The sequence below is a fragment of the Corythoichthys intestinalis genome, unplaced genomic scaffold, assembly GCF_030265065.1.
Source record: "Corythoichthys intestinalis isolate RoL2023-P3 unplaced genomic scaffold, ASM3026506v1 HiC_scaffold_25, whole genome shotgun sequence".
NCBI classification, from domain to species: Eukaryota; Metazoa; Chordata; class Actinopteri; order Syngnathiformes; family Syngnathidae; genus Corythoichthys; species Corythoichthys intestinalis.
The window spans coordinates 1,466,192-1,491,511 of record NW_026651594.1 but is presented as its reverse complement, the minus strand read 5'-3'; positions in this window follow the sequence as shown (position 1 = coordinate 1,491,511).

Here is a 25,320-nt window from a genome sequence, read left to right as displayed (position 1 = left end):
TGATACAATACACTATTGGGTGAAGTTTGGTTGACTTCTGCGCAGCGGTTTGGGAGTTAACATCAAAATTACATTCCTCGGCCATATCGCATAGATCTCACTGTGAAAAGGCTTAAATGGCTTTTTTGACCTAAGTTTAAAGATTGCGCTCAAACCAAATGTCCTAGAACGAAATTTTCAAATGTAACTACTAGAATGTGATACAATACACTATTGGGTGAAGTTTGGTTGACTTCTGCGCAGCGGTTTGGGAGTTAACATCAAAATTACATTTCTCGGCCATATCGCATAGATCTCACTGTGAAAAGGCTTAAATGGCTTTTTTGACCTAAGTTTGAGGATTGCGCTCAAATCAAATGTCCTAGAACCAAATTTCCACATGTAACTACTAGATTGTGATACAATACACTAATGGGTGAAGTTTGGTTGACTTCTGCGCAGAGGTTTGGGAGTTAACATCAAAATTACATTTCTCGGCCATATCGCATAGATCTCACTGTGAAAAGGCTTAAATGACTTTTTTAATTAAGTTTGATGATTGCGCTCAAACAAAATTTCCTAGAACAAAATTTTCAAATGTAACTACTAGATTGTGATACAATACACTATTGGGTGAAGTTTGGATGACTTCTGCGCAGCGGTTTGGGAGTTAACATCAAAATTACATTTCTCGGCCATATCGCATAGATCTCACTGTGAAAAGGCTTAAATGGCTTTTTTGACCTAAGTTTAATGATTGCGCTCAAACCAAATTTCCAATAACCAAATTTCCACATATAACTACTAGATTGTGATACAATACACTAAAGGGTGAAGTTTGGTTGACTTCTGCGCAGCGGTTTGGGAGTTAACATCAAAATTACATTTCTCGGCCATATCGCATAGATCTCACTGTGAAAAGGCTTAAATGACTTTTTTAATTAAGTTTGATGATTGCGTTCAAACAAAATGTCCTAGAACAAAATTTTCAAATGTAACTACTAGATTGTGATACAATACACTATTGGGTGAAGTTTGGTTGACTTCTGCGCAGCGGTTTGGGAGTTAACATCAAAATTACATTTCTCGGCCATATCGCATAGATCTCACTGTGAAAAGGCTTAAATGACTTTTTTAATTAAGTTTGATGATTGCGTTCAAACAAAATGTCATAGAACAAAATTTTCAAATGTAACTACTAGATTGTGATACAATACACTATTGGGTGAAGTTTGGTTGACTTCTGCGCAGCGGTTTGGGAGTTAACATCAAAATTACATTTCTCGGCCATATCGCATAGATCTCACTGTGAAAAGGCTTAAATGGCTTTTTTGACCTAAGTTTGAGGATTGCGCTCAAATCAAATGTCCTAGAACCAAATTTCCACATGTAATTACTAGATTGTGATACAATACACTAATGGGTGAAGTTTGGTTGACTTCTGCGCAGCGGTTTGGGAGTTAACATCAAAATTACATTTCTCGGCCATATCGCATAGATCTCACTGTGAAAAGGCTTAAATGGCTTTTTTGACCTAAGTTTAATGATTGCGCTCAAATCAAATGTCCTAGAACGAAATTTTCAAATGTAACTACTAGAATGTGATACAATACACTATTGGGTGAAGTTTGGTTGACTTCTGCGCAGCGGTTTGGGAGTTAACATCAAAATTACATTTCTCGGCCATATCGCATAGATCTCACTGTGAAAAGGCTTAAATGGCTTTTTTGACCTAAGTTTAATGATTGCGCTCAAACCAAATTTCCAATAACCAAATTTCCACATATAACTACTAAATTGTGATACAATACACTAAAGGGTGAAGTTTGGTTGACTTCTGCGCAGCGGTTTGGGAGTTAACATCAAAATTACATTTCTCGGCCATATCGCATAGATCTCACTGTGAAAAGGCTTAAATGACTTTTTTAATTAAGTTTGATGATTGCGTTCAAACAAAATGTCATAGAACAAAATTTTCAAATGTAACTACTAGATTGTGATACAATACACTATTGGGTGAAGTTTGGTTGACTTCTGCGCAGCGGTTTGGGAGTTAACATCAAAATTACATTTCTCGGCCATATCGCATAGATCTCACTGTGAAAAGGCTTAAATGGCTTTTTTGACCTAAGTTTGAGGATTGCGCTCAAATCAAATGTCCTAGAACCAAATTTCCACATGTAATTACTAGATTGTGATACAATACACTAATGGGTGAAGTTTGGTTGACTTCTGCGCAGCGGTTTGGGAGTTAACATCAAAATTACATTTCTCGGCCATATCGCATAGATCTCACTGTGAAAAGGCTTAAATGACTTTTTTAATTAAGTTTAATGATTGCGCTCAAACCAAATGTCCTAGAACGAAATTTTCAAATGTAACTACTAGAATGTGATACAATACACTATTGGGTGAAGTTTAGTTGACTTCTGCGCAGCGGTTTGGGAGTTAACATCAAAATTACATTTCTCGGCCATATCGCATAGATCTCACTGTGAAAAGGCTTAAATGACTTTTTTAATTAAGTTTGATGATTGCGCTCAAACAAAATTTCTTAGAACAAAATTTTCAAATGTAACTACTAGATTGTGATACAATACACTATTGGGTGAAGTTTGGTTGACTTCTGCGCAGCGGTTTGGGAGTTAACATCAAAATTACATTTCTCGGCCATATCGCATAGATCTCACTGTGAAAAGGCTTAAATGGCTTTTTTGACCTAAGTTTGAGGATTGCGCTCAAATCAAATGTCCAAGAACCAAATTTCCAAATGTAACTACTAGATTGTGATACAATACACTATTGGGTGAAGTTTGGTTGACTTCTGCGAAGCGGTTTGGGAGTTAACATCAAAATTACATTTCTCGGCCATATCGCATAGATCTCACTGTGAAAAGGCTTAAATGACTTTTTTAATTAAGTTTGATGATTGCGTTCAAACAAAATGTCCTAGAACAAAATTTTCAAATGTAACTACTAGATTGTGATACAATACACTATTGGGTGAAGTTTGGTTGACTTCTGCGCAGCGGTTTGGGAGTTAACATCAAAATTACATTTCTCGGCCATATCGCATAGATCTCACTGTGAAAAGGCTTAAATGGCTTTTTTGACCTAAGTTTGAGGATTGCGCTCAAATCAAATGTCCTAGAACCAAATTTCCACATGTAACTACTAGATTGTGATACAATACACTAATGGGTGAAGTTTGGTTGACTTCTGCGCAGAGGTTTGGGAGTTAACATCAAAATTACATTTCTCGGCCATATCGCATAGATCTCACTGTGAAAAGGCTTAAATGACTTTTTTAATTAAGTTTGATGATTGCGCTCAAACAAAATTTCCTAGAACAAAATTTTCAAATGTAACTACTAGATTGTGATACAATACACTATTGGGTGAAGTTTGGTTGACTTCTGCGCAGCGGTTTGGGAGTTAATATCAAAATTACATTTCTCGGCCATATCGCATAGATCTCACTGTGAAAAGGCTTAAATGGCTTTTTTGACCTAAGTTTAATGATTGCGCTCAAACCAAATTTCCAATAACCAAATTTCCACATATAACTACTAGATTGTGATACAATACACTAATGGGTGAAGTTTGGTTGACTTCTGCGCAGCGGTTTGGGAGTTAACATCAAAATTACATTTCTCGGCCATATCGCATAGATCTCACTGTGAAAAGGCTTAAATGACTTTTTTAATTAAGTTTGATGATTGCGCTCAAACAAAATTTCCTAGAACAAAATTTTCAAATGTAACTACTAGATTGTGATACAATACACTATTGGGTGAAGTTTGGTTGACTTCTGCGCAGCGGTTTGGGAGTTAACATCAAAATTATATTTCTCGAACATATCGCATAGATCTCACTGTGAAAAGGCTTAAATGGCTTTTTTGACCTAAGTTTAATGATTGCGCTCAAACCAAATGTCCAATAACCAAATTTCCACATGTAACTACTAGATTGTGATACAATACACTAATGGGTGAAGTTTGGTTGACTTCTGCGCAGCGGTTTGGGAGTTAACATCAAAATTACATTTCTCGGCCATATCGCATAGATCTCACTGTGAAAAGGCTTAAATGACTTTTTTAATTAAGTTTGATGATTGCGTTCAAACAAAATGTCATAGAACAAAATTTTCAAATGTAACTACTAGATTGTGATACAATACACTATTGGGTGAAGTTTGGTTGACTTCTGCGCAGCGGTTTGGGAGTTAACATCAAAATTACATTTCTCGGCCATATCGCATAGATCTCACTGTGAAAAGGCTTAAATGGCTTTTTTGACCTAAGTTTGAGGATTGCGCTCAAATCAAATGTCCTAGAACCAAATTTCCACATGTAATTACTAGATTGTGATACAATACACTAATGGGTGAAGTTTGGTTGACTTCTGCGCAGCGGTTTGGGAGTTAACATCAAAATTACATTTCTCGGCCATATCGCATAGATCTCATTGTGAAAAGGCTTAAATGACTTTTTTAATTAAGTTTAATGATTGCGCTCAAATCAAATGTCCTAGAACTAAATTTCCAAATGTAACTACTAGATTGTGATAAAATACACTATTGGGTGAAGTTTGGTTGACTTCTGCGCAGCGGTTTGGGAGTTAACATCAAAATTACATTTCTCGGCCATATCGCATAGATCTCACTGTGAAAAGGCTTAAATGACTTTTTTAATTAAGTTTGATGATTGCGTTCAAACAAAATGTCCTAGAACAAAATTTTCAAATGTAACTACTAGATTGTGATACAATACACTATTGGGTGAAGTTTGGTTGACTTCTGCGCAGCGGTTTGGGAGTTAACATCAAAATTACATTTCTCGGCCATATCGCATAGATCTCACTGTGAAAAGGCTTAAATGGCTTTTTTGACCTAAGTTTGAGGATTGCGCTCAAATCAAATGTCCAAGAACCAAATTTCCAAATGTAACTACTAGATTGTGATACAATACACTATTGGGTGAAGTTTGGTTGACTTCTGCGCAGCGGTTTGGGAGTTAACATCAAAATTACATTTCTCGGCCATATCGCATAGATCTCACTGTGAAAAGGCTTAAATGACTTTTTTAATTAAGTTTGATGATTGCGTTCAAACAAAATGTCCTAGAACAAAATTTTCAAATGTAACTACTAGATTGTGATACAATACACTATTGGGTGAAGTTTGGTTGACTTCTGCGCAGCGGTTTGGGAGTTAACATCAAAATTACATTCCTCGGCCATATCGCATAGATCTCACTGTGAAAAGGCTTAAATGGCTTTTTTGACCTAAGTTTAAAGATTGCGCTCAAACCAAATGTCCTAGAACGAAATTTTCAAATGTAACTACTAGAATGTGATACAATACACTATTGGGTGAAGTTTGGTTGACTTCTGCGCAGCGGTTTGGGAGTTAACATCAAAATTACATTTCTCGGCCATATCGCATAGATCTCACTGTGAAAAGGCTTAAATGGCTTTTTTGACCTAAGTTTGAGGATTGCGCTCAAATCAAATGTCCTAGAACCAAATTTCCACATGTAACTACTAGATTGTGATACAATACACTAATGGGTGAAGTTTGGTTGACTTCTGCGCAGAGGTTTGGGAGTTAACATCAAAATTACATTTCTCGGCCATATCGCATAGATCTCACTGTGAAAAGGCTTAAATGACTTTTTTAATTAAGTTTGATGATTGCGCTCAAACAAAATTTCCTAGAACAAAATTTTCAAATGTAACTACTAGATTGTGATACAATACACTATTGGGTGAAGTTTGGTTGACTTCTGCGCAGCGGTTTGGGAGTTAACATCAAAATTACATTTCTCGGCCATATCGCATAGATCTCACTGTGAAAAGGCTTAAATGGCTTTTTTGACCTAAGTTTAATGATTGCGCTCAAACCAAATTTCCAATAACCAAATTTCCACATATAACTACTAGATTGTGATACAATACACTAAAGGGTGAAGTTTGGTTGACTTCTGCGCAGCGGTTTGGGAGTTAACATCAAAATTACATTTCTCGGCCATATCGCATAGATCTCACTGTGAAAAGGCTTAAATGACTTTTTTAATTAAGTTTGATGATTGCGTTCAAACAAAATGTCCTAGAACAAAATTTTCAAATGTAACTACTAGATTGTGATACAATACACTATTGGGTGAAGTTTGGTTGACTTCTGCGCAGCGGTTTGGGAGTTAACATCAAAATTACATTTCTCGGCCATATCGCATAGATCTCACTGTGAAAAGGCTTAAATGACTTTTTTAATTAAGTTTGATGATTGCGTTCAAACAAAATGTCATAGAACAAAATTTTCAAATGTAACTACTAGATTGTGATACAATACACTATTGGGTGAAGTTTGGTTGACTTCTGCGCAGCGGTTTGGGAGTTAACATCAAAATTACATTTCTCGGCCATATCGCATAGATCTCACTGTGAAAAGGCTTAAATGGCTTTTTTGACCTAAGTTTGAGGATTGCGCTCAAATCAAATGTCCTAGAACCAAATTTCCACATGTAATTACTAGATTGTGATACAATACACTAATGGGTGAAGTTTGGTTGACTTCTGCGCAGCGGTTTGGGAGTTAACATCAAAATTACATTTCTCGGCCATATCGCATAGATCTCACTGTGAAAAGGCTTAAATGGCTTTTTTGACCTAAGTTTAATGATTGCGCTCAAATCAAATGTCCTAGAACGAAATTTTCAAATGTAACTACTAGAATGTGATACAATACACTATTGGGTGAAGTTTGGTTGACTTCTGCGCAGCGGTTTGGGAGTTAACATCAAAATTACATTTCTCGGCCATATCGCATAGATCTCACTGTGAAAAGGCTTAAATGGCTTTTTTGACCTAAGTTTAATGATTGCGCTCAAACCAAATTTCCAATAACCAAATTTCCACATATAACTACTAGATTGTGATACAATACACTAAAGGGTGAAGTTTGGTTGACTTCTGCGCAGCGGTTTGGGAGTTAACATCAAAATTACATTTCTCGGCCATATCGCATAGATCTCACTGTGAAAAGGCTTAAATGGCTTTTTTGACCTAAGTTTGAGGATTGCGCTCAAATCAAATGTCCTAGAACCAAATTTCCACATGTAACTACTAGATTGTGATACAATACACTAATGGGTGAAGTTTGGTTGACTTCTGCGCAGAGGTTTGGGAGTTAACATCAAAATTACATTTCTCGGCCATATCGCATAGATCTCACTGTGAAAAGGCTTAAATGACTTTTTTAATTAAGTTTGATGATTGCGCTCAAACAAAATTTCTTAGAACAAAATTTTCAAATGTAACTACTAGATTGTGATACAATACACTATTGGGTGAAGTTTGGTTGACTTCTGCGCAGCGGTTTGGGAGTTAACATCAAAATTACATTTCTCGGCCATATCGCATAGATCTCACTGTGAAAAGGCTTAAATGGCTTTTTTGACCTAAGTTTAATGATTGCGCTCAAACCAAATGTCCAATAACCAAATTTCCACATGTAACTACTAGATTGTGATACAATACACTAATGGGTGAAGTTTGGTTGACTTCTGCGCAGCGGTTTGGGAGTTAACATCAAAATTACATTTCTCGGCCATATCGCATAGATCTCACTGTGAAAAGGCTTAAATGACTTTTTTAATTAAGTTTGATGATTGCGTTCAAACAAAATGTCATAGAACAAAATTTTCAAATGTAACTACTAGATTGTGATACAATACACTATTGGGTGAAGTTTGGTTGACTTCTGCGCAGCGGTTTGGGAGTTAACATCAAAATTAATTTCTCGGCCATATCGCATAGATCTAACTGTGAAAAGGCTTAAATGGCTTTTTTGACCTAAGTTTGAGGATTGCGCTCAAATCAAATGTCCTAGAACCAAATTTCCACATGTAATTACTAGATTGTGATACAATACACTAATGGGTGAAGTTTGGTTGACTTCTGCGCAGCGGTTTGGGAGTTAACATCAAAATTACATTTCTCGGCCATATCGCATAGATCTCACTGTGAAAAGGCTTAAATGGCTTTTTTGACCTAAGTTTAATGATTGCGCTCAAACCAAATGTCCTAGAACGAAATTTTCAAATGTAACTACTAGAATGTGATACAATACACTATTGGGTGAAGTTTGGTTGACTTCTGCGCAGCGGTTTGGGAGTTAACATCAAAATTACATTTCTCGGCCATATCGCATAGATCTCACTGTGAAAAGGCTTAAATGACTTTTTTAATTAAGTTTGATGATTGCGTTCAAACAAAATGTCCTAGAACAAAATTTTCAAATGTAACTACTAGATTGTGATACAATACACTATTGGGTGAAGTTTGGTTGACTTCTGCGCAGCGGTTTGGGAGTTAACATCAAAATTACATTTCTCGGCCATATCGCATAGATCTCACTGTGAAAAGGCTTAAATGACTTTTTTAATTAAGTTTGATGATTGCGTTCAAACAAAATGTCCTAGAACAAAATTTTCAAATGTAACTACTAGATTGTGATACAATACACTATTGGGTGAAGTTTGGTTGACTTCTGCGCAGCGGTTTGGGAGTTAACATCAAAATTACATTTCTCGGCCATATCGCATAGATCTCACTGTGAAAAGGCTTAAATGGCTTTTTTGACCTAAGTTTAAAGATTGCGCTCAAACCAAATGTCCTAGAACGAAATTTTCAAATGTAACTACTAGAATGTGATACAATACACTATTGGGTGAAGTTTGGTTGACTTCTGCGCAGCGGTTTGGGAGTTAACATCAAAATTACATTTCTCGGCCATATCGCATAGATCTCACTGTGAAAAGGCTTAAATGGCTTTTTTGACCTAAGTTTGAGGATTGCGCTCAAATCAAATGTCCTAGAACCAAATTTCCACATGTAACTACTAGATTGTGATACAATACACTAATGGGTGAAGTTTGGTTGACTTCTGCGCAGAGGTTTGGGAGTTAACATCAAAATTACATTTCTCGGCCATATCGCATAGATCTCACTGTGAAAAGGCTTAAATGACTTTTTTAATTAAGTTTGATGATTGCGCTCAAACAAAATTTCCTAGAACAAAATTTTCAAATGTAACTACTAGATTGTGATACAATACACTATTGGGTGAAGTTTGGTTGACTTCTGCGCAGCGGTTTGGGAGTTAACATCAAAATTACATTTCTCGGCCATATCGCATAGATCTCACTGTGAAAAGGCTTAAATGGCTTTTTTGACCTAAGTTTAATGATTGCGCTCAAACCAAATGTCCAATAACCAAATTTCCACATGTAACTACTAGATTGTGATACAATACACTAATGGGTGAAGTTTGGTTGACTTCTGCGCAGCGGTTTGGGAGTTAACATCAAAATTACATTTCTCGGCCATATCGCATAGATCTCACTGTGAAAAGGCTTAAATGACTTTTTTAATTAAGTTTGATGATTGCGTTCAAACAAAATGTCATAGAACAAAATTTTTAAATGTAACTACTAGATTGTGATACAATACACTATTGGGTGAAGTTTGGTTGACTTCTGCGCAGCGGTTTGGGAGTTAACATCAAAATTACATTTCTCGGCCATATCGCATAGATCTCACTGTGAAAAGGCTTAAATGGCTTTTTTGACCTAAGTTTGAGGATTGCGCTCAAATCAAATGTCCTAGAACCAAATTTCCACATGTAATTACTAGATTGTGATACAATACACTAATGGGTGAAGTTTGGTTGACTTCTGCGCAGCGGTTTGGGAGTTAACATCAAAATTACATTTCTCGGCCATATCGCATAGATCTCATTGTGAAAAGGCTTAAATGACTTTTTTAATTAAGTTTAATGATTGCGCTCAAATCAAATGTCCTAGAACTAAATTTCCAAATGTAACTACTAGATTGTGATAAAATACACTATTGGGTGAAGTTTGGTTGACTTCTGCGCAGCGGTTTGGGAGTTAACATCAAAATTACATTTCTCGGCCATATCGCATAGATCTCACTGTGAAAAGGCTTAAATGACTTTTTTAATTAAGTTTGATGATTGCGTTCAAACAAAATGTCCTAGAACAAAATTTTCAAATGTAACTACTAGATTGTGATACAATACACTATTGGGTGAAGTTTGGTTGACTTCTGCGCAGCGGTTTGGGAGTTAACATCAAAATTACATTTCTCGGCCATATCGCATAGATCTCACTGTGAAAAGGCTTAAATGGCTTTTTTGACCTAAGTTTGAGGATTGCGCTCAAATCAAATGTCCAAGAACCAAATTTCCAAATGTAACTACTAGATTGTGATACAATACACTATTGGGTGAAGTTTGGTTGACTTCTGCGAAGCGGTTTGGGAGTTAACATCAAAATTACATTTCTCGGCCATATCGCATAGATCTCACTGTGAAAAGGCTTAAATGACTTTTTTAATTAAGTTTGATGATTGCGTTCAAACAAAATGTCCTAGAACAAAATTTTCAAATGTAACTACTAGATTGTGATACAATACACTATTGGGTGAAGTTTGGTTGACTTCTGCGCAGCGGTTTGGGAGTTAACATCAAAATTACATTTCTCGGCCATATCGCATAGATCTCACTGTGAAAAGGCTTAAATGGCTTTTTTGACCTAAGTTTAAAGATTGCGCTCAAACCAAATGTCCTAGAACGAAATTTTCAAATGTAACTACTAGAATGTGATACAATACACTATTGGGTGAAGTTTGGTTGACTTCTGCGCAGCGGTTTGGGAGTTAACATCAAAATTACATTTCTCGGCCATATCGCATAGATCTCACTGTGAAAAGGCTTAAATGGCTTTTTTGACCTAAGTTTGAGGATTGCGCTCAAATCAAATGTCCTAGAACCAAATTTCCACATGTAACTACTAGATTGTGATACAATACACTAATGGGTGAAGTTTGGTTGACTTCTGCGCAGAGGTTTGGGAGTTAACATCAAAATTACATTTCTCGGCCATATCGCATAGATCTCACTGTGAAAAGGCTTAAATGACTTTTTTAATTAAGTTTGATGATTGCGCTCAAACAAAATTTCCTAGAACAAAATTTTCAAATGTAACTACTAGATTGTGATACAATACACTATTGGGTGAAGTTTGGTTGACTTCTGCGCAGCGGTTTGGGAGTTAACATCAAAATTACATTTCTCGGCCATATCGCATAGATCTCACTGTGAAAAGGCTTAAATGGCTTTTTTGACCTAAGTTTAATGATTGCGCTCAAACCAAATGTCAAATAACCAAATTTTCACATGTAACTACTAGATTGTGATACAATACACTAATGGGTGAAGTTTGGTTGACTTCTGCGCAGCGGTTTGGGAGTTAACATCAAAATTACATTTCTCGGCCATATCGCATAGATCTCACTGTGAAAAGGCTTAAATGACTTTTTTAATTAAGTTTGATGATTGCGTTCAAACAAAATGTCATAGAACAAAATTTTTAAATGTAACTACTAGATTGTGATACAATACACTATTGGGTGAAGTTTGGTTGACTTCTGCGCAGCGGTTTGGGAGTTAACATCAAAATTAATTTCTCGGCCATATCGCATAGATCTCACTGTGAAAAGGCTTAAATGACTTTTTTAATTAAGTTTGATGATTGCGTTCAAACAAAATGTCCTAGAACAAAATTTTCAAATGTAACTACTAGATTGTGATACAATACACTAATGGGTGAAGTTTGGTTGACTTCTGCGCAGCGGTTTGGGAGTTAACATCAAAATTACATTTCTCGGCCATATCGCATAGATCTCATTGTGAAAAGGCTTAAATGACTTTTTTAATTAAGTTTAATGATTGCGCTCAAATCAAATGTCCTAGAACTAAATTTCCAAATGTAACTACTAGATTGTGATAAAATACACTATTGGGTGAAGTTTGGTTGACTTCTGCGCAGCGGTTTGGGAGTTAACATCAAAATTACATTTCTCGGCCATATCGCATAGATCTCACTGTGAAAAGGCTTAAATGACTTTTTTAATTAAGTTTGATGATTGCGTTCAAACAAAATGTCCTAGAACAAAATTTTCAAATGTAACTACTAGATTGTGATACAATACACTATTGGGTGAAGTTTGGTTGACTTCTGCGCAGCGGTTTGGGAGTTAACATCAAAATTACATTTCTCGGCCATATCGCATAGATCTCACTGTGAAAAGGCTTAAATGGCTTTTTTGACCTAAGTTTGAGGATTGCGCTCAAATCAAATGTCCAAGAACCAAATTTCCAAATGTAACTACTAGATTGTGATACAATACACTATTGGGTGAAGTTTGGTTGACTTCTGCGAAGCGGTTTGGGAGTTAACATCAAAATTACATTTCTCGGCCATATCGCATAGATCTCACTGTGAAAAGGCTTAAATGACTTTTTTAATTAAGTTTGATGATTGCGTTCAAACAAAATGTCCTAGAACAAAATTTTCAAATGTAACTACTAGATTGTGATACAATACACTATTGGGTGAAGTTTGGTTGACTTCTGCGCAGCGGTTTGGGAGTTAACATCAAAATTACATTTCTCGGCCATATCGCATAGATCTCACTGTGAAAAGGCTTAAATGGCTTTTTTGACCTAAGTTTAAAGATTGCGCTCAAACCAAATGTCCTAGAACGAAATTTTCAAATGTAACTACTAGAATGTGATACAATACACTATTGGGTGAAGTTTGGTTGACTTCTGCGCAGCGGTTTGGGAGTTAACATCAAAATTACATTTCTCGGCCATATCGCATAGATCTCACTGTGAAAAGGCTTAAATGGCTTTTTTGACCTAAGTTTGAGGATTGCGCTCAAATCAAATGTCCTAGAACCAAATTTCTACATGTAACTACTAGATTGTGATACAATACACTAATGGGTGAAGTTTGGTTGACTTCTGCGCAGAGGTTTGGGAGTTAACATCAAAATTACATTTCTCGGCCATATCGCATAGATCTCACTGTGAAAAGGCTTAAATGACTTTTTTAATTAAGTTTGATGATTGCGCTCAAACAAAATTTCCTAGAACAAAATTTTCAAATGTAACTACTAGATTGTGATACAATACACTATTGGGTGAAGTTTGGTTGACTTCTGCGCAGCGGTTTGGGAGTTAACATCAAAATTACATTTCTCGGCCATATCGCATAGATCTCACTGTGAAAAGGCTTAAATGGCTTTTTTGACCTAAGTTTAATGATTGCGCTCAAACCAAATGTCCAATAACCAAATTTCCACATGTAACTACTAGATTGTGATACAATACACTAATGGGTGAAGTTTGGTTGACTTCTGCGCAGCGGTTTGGGAGTTAACATCAAAATTACATTTCTCGGCCATATCGCATAGATCTCACTGTGAAAAGGCTTAAATGACTTTTTTAATTAAGTTTGATGATTGCGTTCAAACAAAATGTCATAGAACAAAATTTTTAAATGTAACTACTAGATTGTGATACAATACACTATTGGGTGAAGTTTGGTTGACTTCTGCGCAGCGGTTTGGGAGTTAACATCAAAATTACATTTCTCGGCCATATCGCATAGATCTCACTGTGAAAAGGCTTAAATGGCTTTTTTGACCTAAGTTTGAGGATTGCGCTCAAATCAAATGTCCTAGAACCAAATTTCCACATGTAATTACTAGATTGTGATACAATACACTAATGGGTGAAGTTTGGTTGACTTCTGCGCAGCGGTTTGGGAGTTAACATCAAAATTACATTTCTCGGCCATATCGCATAGATCTCATTGTGAAAAGGCTTAAATGACTTTTTTAATTAAGTTTAATGATTGCGCTCAAATCAAATGTCCTAGAACTAAATTTCCAAATGTAACTACTAGATTGTGATAAAATACACTATTGGGTGAAGTTTGGTTGACTTCTGCGCAGCGGTTTGGGAGTTAACATCAAAATTACATTTCTCGGCCATATCGCATAGATCTCACTGTGAAAAGGCTTAAATGACTTTTTTAATTAAGTTTGATGATTGCGTTCAAACAAAATGTCCTAGAACAAAATTTTCAAATGTAACTACTAGATTGTGATACAATACACTATTGGGTGAAGTTTGGTTGACTTCTGCGCAGCGGTTTGGGAGTTAACATCAAAATTACATTTCTCGGCCATATCGCATAGATCTCACTGTGAAAAGGCTTAAATGGCTTTTTTGACCTAAGTTTGAGGATTGCGCTCAAATCAAATGTCCAAGAACCAAATTTCCAAATGTAACTACTAGATTGTGATACAATACACTATTGGGTGAAGTTTGGTTGACTTCTGCGAAGCGGTTTGGGAGTTAACATCAAAATTACATTTCTCGGCCATATCGCATAGATCTCACTGTGAAAAGGCTTAAATGACTTTTTTAATTAAGTTTGATGATTGCGTTCAAACAAAATGTCCTAGAACAAAATTTTCAAATGTAACTACTAGATTGTGATACAATACACTATTGGGTGAAGTTTGGTTGACTTCTGCGCAGCGGTTTGGGAGTTAACATCAAAATTACATTCCTCGGCCATATCGCATAGATCTCACTGTGAAAAGGCTTAAATGGCTTTTTTGACCTAAGTTTAAAGATTGCGCTCAAACCAAATGTCCTAGAACGAAATTTCAAATGTAACTACTAGAATGTGATACAATACACTATTGGGTGAAGTTTGGTTGACTTCTGCGCAGCGGTTTGGGAGTTAACATCAAAATTACATTTCTCGGCCATATCGCATAGATCTCACTGTGAAAAGGCTTAAATGGCTTTTTTGACCTAAGTTTGAGGATTGCGCTCAAATCAAATGTCCTAGAACAAAATTTCCACATGTAACTACTAGATTGTGATACAATACACTAATGGGTGAAGTTTGGTTGACTTCTGCGCAGAGGTTTGGGAGTTAACATCAAAATTACATTTCTCGGCCATATCGCATAGATCTCACTGTGAAAAGGCTTAAATGACTTTTTTAATTAAGTTTGATGATTGCGCTCAAACAAAATTTCCTAGAACAAAATTTTCAAATGTAACTACTAGATTGTGATACAATACACTATTGGGTGAAGTTTGGTTGACTTCTGCGCAGCGGTTTGGGAGTTAACATCAAAATTACATTTCTCGGCCATATCGCATAGATCTCACTGTGAAAAGGCTTAAATGGCTTTTTTGACCTAAGTTTAATGATTGCGCTCAAACCAAATTTCCAATAACCAAATTTCCACATATAACTACTAGATTGTGATACAATACACTAATGGGTGAAGTTTGGTTGACTTCTGCGCAGCGGTTTGGGAGTTAACATCAAAATTACATTTCTCGGCCATATCGCATAGATCTCACTGTGAAAAGGCTTAAATGACTTTTTTAATTAAGTTTGATGATTGCGCTCAAACAAAATTTCCTAGAACAAAATTTTTAAATGTAACTACTAGATTGTGATACAATACACTATTGGGTGAAGTTTGGTTGACTTCTGCGCAGCGGTTTGGGAGTTAACATCAAAATTACATTTCTCGGCCATATCGCATAGATCTCACTGTGAAAAGGCTTAAATGGCTTTTTTGACCTAAGTTTAATGATTGCGCTCAAACCAAATGTCCAATAACCAAATTTCCACATGTAACTACTAGATTGTGATACAATACACTAATGGGTGAAGTTTGGTTGACTTCTGCGCAGCGGTTTGGGAGTTAACATCAAAATTACATTTCTCGGCCATATCGCATAGATCTCACTGTGAAAAGGCTTAAATGACTTTTTTAATTAAGTTTGATGATTGCGTTCAAACAAAATGTCATAGAACAAAATTTTCAAATGTAACTACTAGATTGTGATACAATACACTATTGGGTGAAGTTTGGTTGACTTCTGCGCAGCGGTTTGGGAGTTAACATCAAAATTACATTTCTCGGCCATATCGCATAGATCTCACTGTGAAAAGGCTTAAATGGCTTTTTTGACCTAAGTTTGAGGATTGCGCTCAAATCAAATGTCCTAGAACCAAATTTCCACATGTAATTACTAGATTGTGATACAATACACTAATGGGTGAAGTTTGGTTGACTTCTGCGCAGCGGTTTGGGAGTTAACATCAAAATTACATTTCTCGGCCATATCGCATAGATCTCATTGTGAAAAGGCTTAAATGACTTTTTTAATTAAGTTTAATGATTGCGCTCAAATCAAATGTCCTAGAACTAAATTTCCAAATGTAACTACTAGATTGTGATAAAATACACTATTGGGTGAAGTTTGGTTGACTTCTGCGCAGCGGTTTGGGAGTTAACATCAAAATTACATTTCTCGGCCATATCGCATAGATCTCACTGTGAAAAGGCTTAAATGACTTTTTTAATTAAGTTTGATGATTGCGTTCAAACAAAATGTCCTAGAACAAAATTTTCAAATGTAACTACTAGATTGTGATACAATACACTATTGGGTGAAGTTTGGTTGACTTCTGCGCAGCGGTTTGGGAGTTAACATCAAAATTACATTTCTCGGCCATATCGCATAGATCTCACTGTGAAAAGGCTTAAATGGCTTTTTTGACCTAAGTTTGAGGATTGCGCTCAAATCAAATGTCCAAGAACCAAATTTCCAAATGTAACTACTAGATTGTGATACAATACACTATTGGGTAAAGTTTGGTTGACTTCTGCGCAGCGGTTTGGGAGTTAACATCAAAATTACATTTCTCGGCCATATCGCATAGATCTCACTGTGAAAAGGCTTAAATGACTTTTTTAATTAAGTTTGATGATTGCGTTCAAACAAAATGTCCTAGAACAAAATTTTCAAATGTAACTACTAGATTGTGATACAATACACTATTGGGTGAAGTTTGGTTGACTTCTGCGCAGCGGTTTGGGAGTTAACATCAAAATTACATTCCTCGGCCATATCGCATAGATCTCACTGTGAAAAGGCTTAAATGGCTTTTTTGACCTAAGTTTAATGATTGCGCTCAAACCAAATGTCCTAGAACGAAATTTTCAAATGTAACTACTAGAATGTGATACAATACACTATTGGGTGAAGTTTGGTTGACTTCTGCGCAGCGGTTTGGGAGTTAACATCAAAATTACATTTCTCGGCCATATCGCATAGATCTCACTGTGAAAAGGCTTAAATGACTTTTTTGACCTAAGTTTGAGGTTTGCGCTCAAATCAAATGTCCTAGAACCAAATTTCCACATGTAACTACTAGATTGTGATACAATACACTAATGGGTGAAGTTTGGTTGACTTCTGCGCAGAGGTTTGGGAGTTAACATCAAAATTACATTTCTCGGCCATATCGCATAGATCTCACTGTGAAAAGGCTTAAATGACTTTTTTAATTAAGTTTGATGATTGCGCTCAAACAAAATTTCCTAGAACAAAATTTTCAAATGTAACTACTAGATTGTGATACAATACACTATTGGGTGAAGTTTGGTTGACTTCTGCGCAGCGGTTTGGGAGTTAACATCAAAATTACATTTCTCGGCCATATCGCATAGATCTCACTGTGAAAAGGCTTAAATGGCTTTTTTGACCTAAGTTTGAGGATTGCGCTCAAATCAAATGTCCTAGAACCAAATTTCCACATGTAATTACTAGATTGTGATACAATACACTAATGGGTGAAGTTTGGTTGACTTCTGCGCAGCGGTTTGGGAGTTAACATCAAAATTACATTTCTCGGCCATATCGCATAGATCTCACTGTGAAAAGGCTTAAATGACTTTTTTAATTAAGTTTAATGATTGCGCTCAAATCAAATGTCCAAGAACTAAATTTCCAAATGTAACTACTAGATTGTGATAAAATACACTATTGGGTGAAGTTTGGTTGACTTCTGCGCAGCGGTTTGGGAGTTAACATCAAAATTACATTTCTCGGCCATATCGCATAGATCTCACTGTGAAAAGGCTTAAATGACTTTTTTAATTAAGTTTGATGATTGCGTTCAAACAAAATGTCCTAGAACAAAATTTTCAAATGTAACTACTAGATTGTGATACAATACACTATTGGGTGAAGTTTGGTTGACTTCTGCGCAGCGGTTTGGGAGTTAACATCAAAATTACATTTCTCGGCCATATCGCATAGATCTCACTGTGAAAAGGCTTAAATGGCTTTTTTGACCTAAGTTTGAGGATTGCGCTCAAATCAAATGTCCAAGAACCAAATTTCCAAATGTAACTACTAGATTGTGATACAATACACTATTGGGTGAAGTTTGGTTGACTTCTGCGCAGCGGTTTGGCAGTTAACATCAAAATTACATTTCTCGGCCATATCGCATAGATCTCACTGTGAAAAGGCTTAAATGACTTTTTTAATTAAGTTTGATGATTGCGTTCAAACAAAATGTCCTAGAACAAAATTTTCAAATGTAACTACTAGATTGTGATACAATACACTATTGGGTGAAGTTTGGTTGACTTCTGCGCAGCGGTTTGGGAGTTAACATCAAAATTACATTTCTCGGCCATATCGCATAGATCTCACTGTGAAAAGGCTTAAATGGCTTTTTTGACCTAAGTTTAAAGATTGCGCTCAAACCAAATGTCCTAGAACGAAATTTTCAAATGTAACTACTAGAATGTGATACAATACACTATTGGGTGAAGTTTGGTTGACTTCTGCGCAGCGGTTTGGGAGTTAACATCAAAATTACATTTCTCGGCCATATCGCATAGATCTCACTGTGAAAAGGCTTAAATGGCTTTTTTGACCTAAGTTTGAGGATTGCGCTCAAATCAAATGTCCTAGAACCAAATTTCCACATGTAACTACTAGATTGTGATACAATACACTAATGGGTGAAGTTTGGTTGACTTCTGCGCAGAGGTTTGGGAGTTAACATCAAAATTACATTTCTCGGCCATATCGCATAGATCTCACTGTGAAAAGGCTTAAATGACTTTTTTAATTAAGTTTGATGATTGCGCTCAAACAAAATTTCCTAGAACAAAATTTTCAAATGTAACTACTAGATTGTGATACAATACACTATTGGGTGAAGTTTGGTTGACTTCTGCACAGCGGTTTGGGAGTTAACATCAAAATTACATTTCTCGGCCATATCGCATAGATCTCACCGTGAAAAGGCTTAAATGGCTTTTTTGACCTAAGTTTAATGATTGCGCTCAAACCAAATGTCCAATAACCAAATTTCCACATGTAACTACTAGATTGTGATACAATACACTAATGGGTGAAGTTTGGTTGACTTCTGCGCAGCGGTTTGGGAGTTAACATCAAAATTACATTTCTCGGCCATATCGCATAGATCTCACTGTGAAAAGGCTTAAATGACTTTTTTAATTAAGTTTAATGATTGCGCTCAAATCAAATGTCCAAGAACTAAATTTCCAAATGTAACTACTAGATTGTGATAAAATACACTATTGGGTGAAGTTTGGTTGACTTCTGCGCAGCGGTTTGGGAGTTAACATCAAAATTACATTTCTCGGCCATATCGCATAGATCTCACTGTGAAAAGGCTTAAATGACTTTTTTAATTAAGTTTGATGATTGCGTTCAAACAAAATGTCCTAGAACAAAATTTTCAAATGTAACTACTAGATTGTGATACAATACACTATTGGGTGAAGTTTGGTTGACTTCTGCGCAGCGGTTTGGGAGTTAACATCAAAATTACATTTCTCGGCCATATCGCATAGATCTCACTGTGAAAAGGCTTAAATGGCTTTTTTGACCTAAGTTTGAGGATTGCGCTCAAATCAAATGTCCAAGAACCAAATTTCCAAATGTAACTACTAGATTGTGATACAATACACTATTGGGTGAAGTTTGGTTGACTTCTGCGCAGCGGTTTGGGAGTTAACATCAAAATTACATTTCTCGGCCATATCGCATAGATCTCACTGTGAAAAGGCTTAAATGGCTTTTTTGACCTAAGTTTGAGGATTGCGCTCAAATCAAATGTCCTAGAACCAAATTTCCACATGTAACTACTAGATTGTGATACAATACACTAATGGGTGAAGTTTGGTTGACTTCTGCGCAGAGGTTTGGGAGTTAACATCAAAATTACATTTCTCGGCAATATCGCATAGATCTCACTGTGAAAAGGCTTAAATGACTTTTTTAATTAAGTTTGATGATTGCGCTCAAACAAAATTTCCTAGAACAAAATTTTCAAATGTAACTACTAGATTGTGATACAATACACTATTGGGTGAAGTTTGGTTGACTTCTGCGCAGCGGTTTGGGAGTTAACATCAAAATTACATTTCTCGGCCATATCGCATAGATCTCACTGTGAAAAGGCTTAAATGGCTTTTTTGACCTAAGTTTGAGGATTGCGCTCAAATCAAATGTCCTAGAACCAAATTTCCACATGTAACTACTAGATTGTGATACAATACACTAATGGGTGAAGTTTGGTTGACTTCTGCGCAGCGGTTTGGGAGTTAACATCAAAATTACATTTCTCGGCCATATCGCATAGATCTCACTGTGAAAAGGCTTAAATGGCTTTTTTGACCTAAGTTTGAGGATTGCGCTCAAATCAAATGTCCAAGAACCAAATTTCCAAATGTAACTACTAGATTGTGATACAATACACTATTGGGTGAAGTTTGGTTGACTTCTGCGCAGCGGTTTGGGAGTTAACATCAAAATTACATTCCTCGGCCATATCGCATAGATCTCACTGTGAAAAGGCTTAAATGGCTTTTTTAATTAAGTTTAATGATTGCGCTCAAACCAAATGTCCTAGAACGAAATTTTCAAATGTAACTACTAGAATGTGATACAATACACTATTGGGTGAAGTTTGGTTGACTTCTGCGCAGCGGTTTGGGAGTTAACATCAAAATTACATTTCTCGGCCATATCGCATAGATCTCACTGTGAAAAGGCTTAAATGGCTTTTTTGACCTAAGTTTGAGGATTGCGCTCAAATCAAATGTCCTAGAACCAAATTTTCACATGTAACTACTAGATTGTGATACAATACACTAATGGGTGAAGTTTGGTTGACTTCTGCGCAGCGGTTTGGGAGTTAACATCAAAATTACATTTCTCGGCCATATCGCATAGATCTCACTGTGAAAAGGCTTAAATGACTTTTTTAATTAAGTTTGATGATTGCGCTCAAATCAAATGTCCAAGAACCAAATTTCCAAATGTAACTACTAGATTGTGATACAATACACTATTGGGTGAAGTTTGGTTGACTTCTGCGCAGCGGTTTGGGAGTTAACATCAAAATTACATTCCTCGGCCATATCGCATAGATCTCACTGTGAAAAGGCTTAAATGGCTTTTTTAATTAAGTTTAATGATTGCGCTCAAACCAAATGTCCTAGAACGAAATTTTCAAATGTAACTACTAGAATGTGATACAATACACTATTGGGTGAAGTTTGGTTGACTTCTGCGCAGCGGTTTGGGAGTTAACATCAAAATTACATTTCTCGGCCATATCGCATAGATCTCACTGTGAAAAGGCTTAAATGGCTTTTTTGACCTAAGTTTGAGGATTGCGCTCAAATCAAATGTCCTAGAACCAAATTTTCACATGTAACTACTAGATTGTGATACAATACACTAATGGGTGAAGTTTGGTTGACTTCTGCGCAGCGGTTTGGGAGTTAACATCAAAATTACATTTCTCGGCCATATCGCATAGATCTCACTGTGAAAAGGCTTAAATGACTTTTTTAATTAAGTTTGATGATTGCGCTCAAACAAAATTTCCTAGAACAAAATTTTCAAATGTAACTACTAGATTGTGATACAATACACTATTGAATGAAGTTTGGTTGACTTCTGCGCAGCGGTTTGGGAGTTAACATCAAAATTACATTTCTCGGCCATATCGCATAGATCTCACTGTGAAAAGGCTTAAATGGCTTTTTTGACCTAAGTTTAATGATTGCGCTCAAACCAAATGTCCTAGAACGAAATTTTCAAATGTAACTACTAGAATGTGATACAATACACTATTGGGTGAAGTTTGGTTGACTTCTGCGCAGCGGTTTGGGAGTTAACATCAAAATTACATTTCTCGGCCATATCGCATAGATCTCACTGTGAAAAGGCTTAAATGACTTTTTTAATTAAGTTTGATGATTGCGTTCAAACAAAATGTCCTAGAACAAAATTTTCAAATGTAACTACTAGATTGTGATACAATACACTATTGGGTGAAGTTTGGTTGACTTCTGCGCAGCGGTTTGGGAGTTAACATCAAAATTACATTTCTCGGCCATATCGCATAGATCTCACTGTGAAAAGGCTTAAATGGCTTTTTTGACCTAAGTTTGAGGATTGCGCTCAAATCAAATGTCCAAGAACCAAATTTCCAAATGTAACTACTAGATTGTGATACAATACATTATTGGGTGAAGTTTGGTTGACTTCTGCGCAGCGGTTTGGGAGTTAACATCAAAATTACATTTCTCGGCCATATCGCATAGATCTCACTGTGAAAAGGCTTAAATGACTTTTTTAATTAAGTTTGATGATTGCGTTCAAACAAAATGTCCTAGAACAAAATTTTCAAATGTAACTACTAGATTGTGATACAATACACTATTGGGTGAAGTTTGGTTGACTTCTGCGCAGCGGTTTGGGAGTTAACATCAAAATTACATTTCTCGGCCATATCGCATAGATCTCACTGTGAAAAGGCTTAAATGGCTTTTTTGACCTAAGTTTAAAGATTGCGCTCAAACCAAATGTCCTAGAACGAAATTTTCAAATGTAACTACTAGAATGTGATACAATACACTATTGGGTGAAGTTTGGTTGACTTCTGCGCAGCGGTTTGGGAGTTAACATCAAAATTACATTTCTCGGCCATATCGCATAGATCTCACTGTGAAAAGGCTTAAATGGCTTTTTTGACCTAAGTTTGAGGATTGCGCTCAAATCAAATGTCCTAGAACCAAATTTCCACATGTAATTACTAGATTGTGATACAATACACTAATGGGTGAAGTTTGGTTGACTTCTGCGCAGCGGTTTGGGAGTTAACATCAAAATTACATTTCTCGGCCATATCGCATAGATCTCACTGTGAAAAGGCTTAAATGACTTTTTTAATTAAGTTTAATGATTGCGCTCAAATCAAATGTCCTAGAACTAAATTTCCAAATGTAACTACTAGATTGTGATAAAATACACTATTGGGTGAAGTTTGGTTGACTTCTGCGCAGCGGTTTGGGAGTTAACATCAAAATTACATTTCTCGGCCATATCGCATAGATCTCACTGTGAAAAGGCTTAAATGACTTTTTTAATTAAGTTTGATGATTGCGTTCAAACAAAATGTCCTAGAACAAAATTTTCAAATGTAACTACTAGATTGTGATACAATACACTATTGGGTGAAGTTTGGTTGACGTCTGCGCAGCGGTTTGGGAGTTAACATCAAAATTACATTTCTCGGCCATATCGCATAGATCTCACTGTGAAAAGGCTTAAATGGCTTTTTTGACCTAAGTTTGAGGATTGCGCTCAAATCAAATGTCCAAGAACCAAATTTCCAAATGTAACTACTAGATTGTGATACAATACACTATTGGGTGAAGTTTGGTTGACTTCTGCGCAGCGGTTTGGGAGTTAACATCAAAATTACATTTCTCGGCCATATCGCATAGATCTCACTGTGAAAAGGCTTAAATGACTTTTTTAATTAAGTTTGATGATTGCGTTCAAACAAAATGTCCTAGAACAAAATTTTCAAATGTAACTACTAGATTGTGATACAATACACTATTGGGTGAAGTTTGGTTGACTTCTGCGCAGCGGTTTGGGAGTTAACATCAAAATTACATTCCTCGGCCATATCGCATAGATCTCACTGTGAAAAGGCTTAAATGGCTTTTTTGACCTAAGTTTAAAGATTGCGCTCAAACCAAATGTCCTAGAACGAAATTTTCAAATGTAACTACTAGAATGTGATACAATACACTATTGGGTGAAGTTTGGTTGACTTCTGCGCAGCGGTTTGGGAGTTAACATCAAAATTACATTTCTCGGCCATATCGCATAGATCTCACTGTGAAAAGGCTTAAATGGCTTTTTTGACCTAAGTTTGAGGATTGCGCTCAAATCAAATGTCCAAGAACCAAATTTCCAAATGTAACTACTAGATTGTGATACAATACACTATTGGGTGAAGTTTAGTTGACTTCTGCGCAGCGGTTTGGGAGTTAACATCAAAATTACATTTCTCGGCCATATCGCATAGATCTCACTGTGAAAAGGCTTAAATGACTTTTTTAATTAAGTTTGATGATTGCGTTCAAACAAAATGTCCTAGAACAAAATTTTTCAAATGTAACTACTAGATTGTGATACAATACACTATTGGGTGAAGTTTTGTTGACTTCTGCGCAGCGGTTTGGGAGTTAACATAAAAATTACATTTCTCGGCCATATCGCATAGATCTCACTGTGAAAAGGCTTAAATGGCTTTTTTGACCTAAGTTTAAAGATTGCGCTCAAACCAAATGTCCTAGAACGAAATTTTCAAATGTAACTACTAGAATGTGATACAATACACTATTGGGTGAAGTTTGGTTGACTTCTGCGCAGCGGTTTGGGAGTTAACATCAAAATTACATTTCTCGGCCATATCGCATAGATCTCACTGTGAAAAGGCTTAAATGGCTTTTTTGACCTAAGTTTAATGATTGCGCTCAAACCAAATGTCCTAGAACGAAATTTTTAAATGTAACTACTAGAATGTGATACAATACACTATTGGGTGAAGTTTGGTTGACTTCTGCGCAGCGGTTTGGGAGTTAACATCAAAATTACATTTCTCGGCCATATCGCATAGATCTCACTGTGAAAAGGCTTAAATGGCTTTTTTGACCTAAGTTTGAGGATTGCGCTCAAATCAAATGTCCTAGAACCAAATTTTCACATGTAACTACTAGATTGTGATACAATACACTAATGGGTGAAGTTTGGTTGACTTCTGCGCAGCGGTTTGGGAGTTAACATCAAAATTACATTTCTCGGCCATATCGCATAGATCTCACTGTGAAAAGGCTTAAATGACTTTTTTAATTAAGTTTGATGATTGCGCTCAAACAAAATTTCCTAGAACAAAATTTTCAAATGTAACTACTAGATTGTGATACAATACACTATTGAATGAAGTTTGGTTGACTTCTGCGCAGCGGTTTGGGAGTTAACATCAAAATTACATTTCTCGGCCATATCGCATAGATCTCACTGTGAAAAGGCTTAAATGGCTTTTTTGACCTAAGTTTAATGATTGCGCTCAAACCAAATGTCCTAGAACGAAATTTTCAAATGTAACTACTAGAATGTGATACAATACACTATTGGGTGAAGTTTGGTTGACTTCT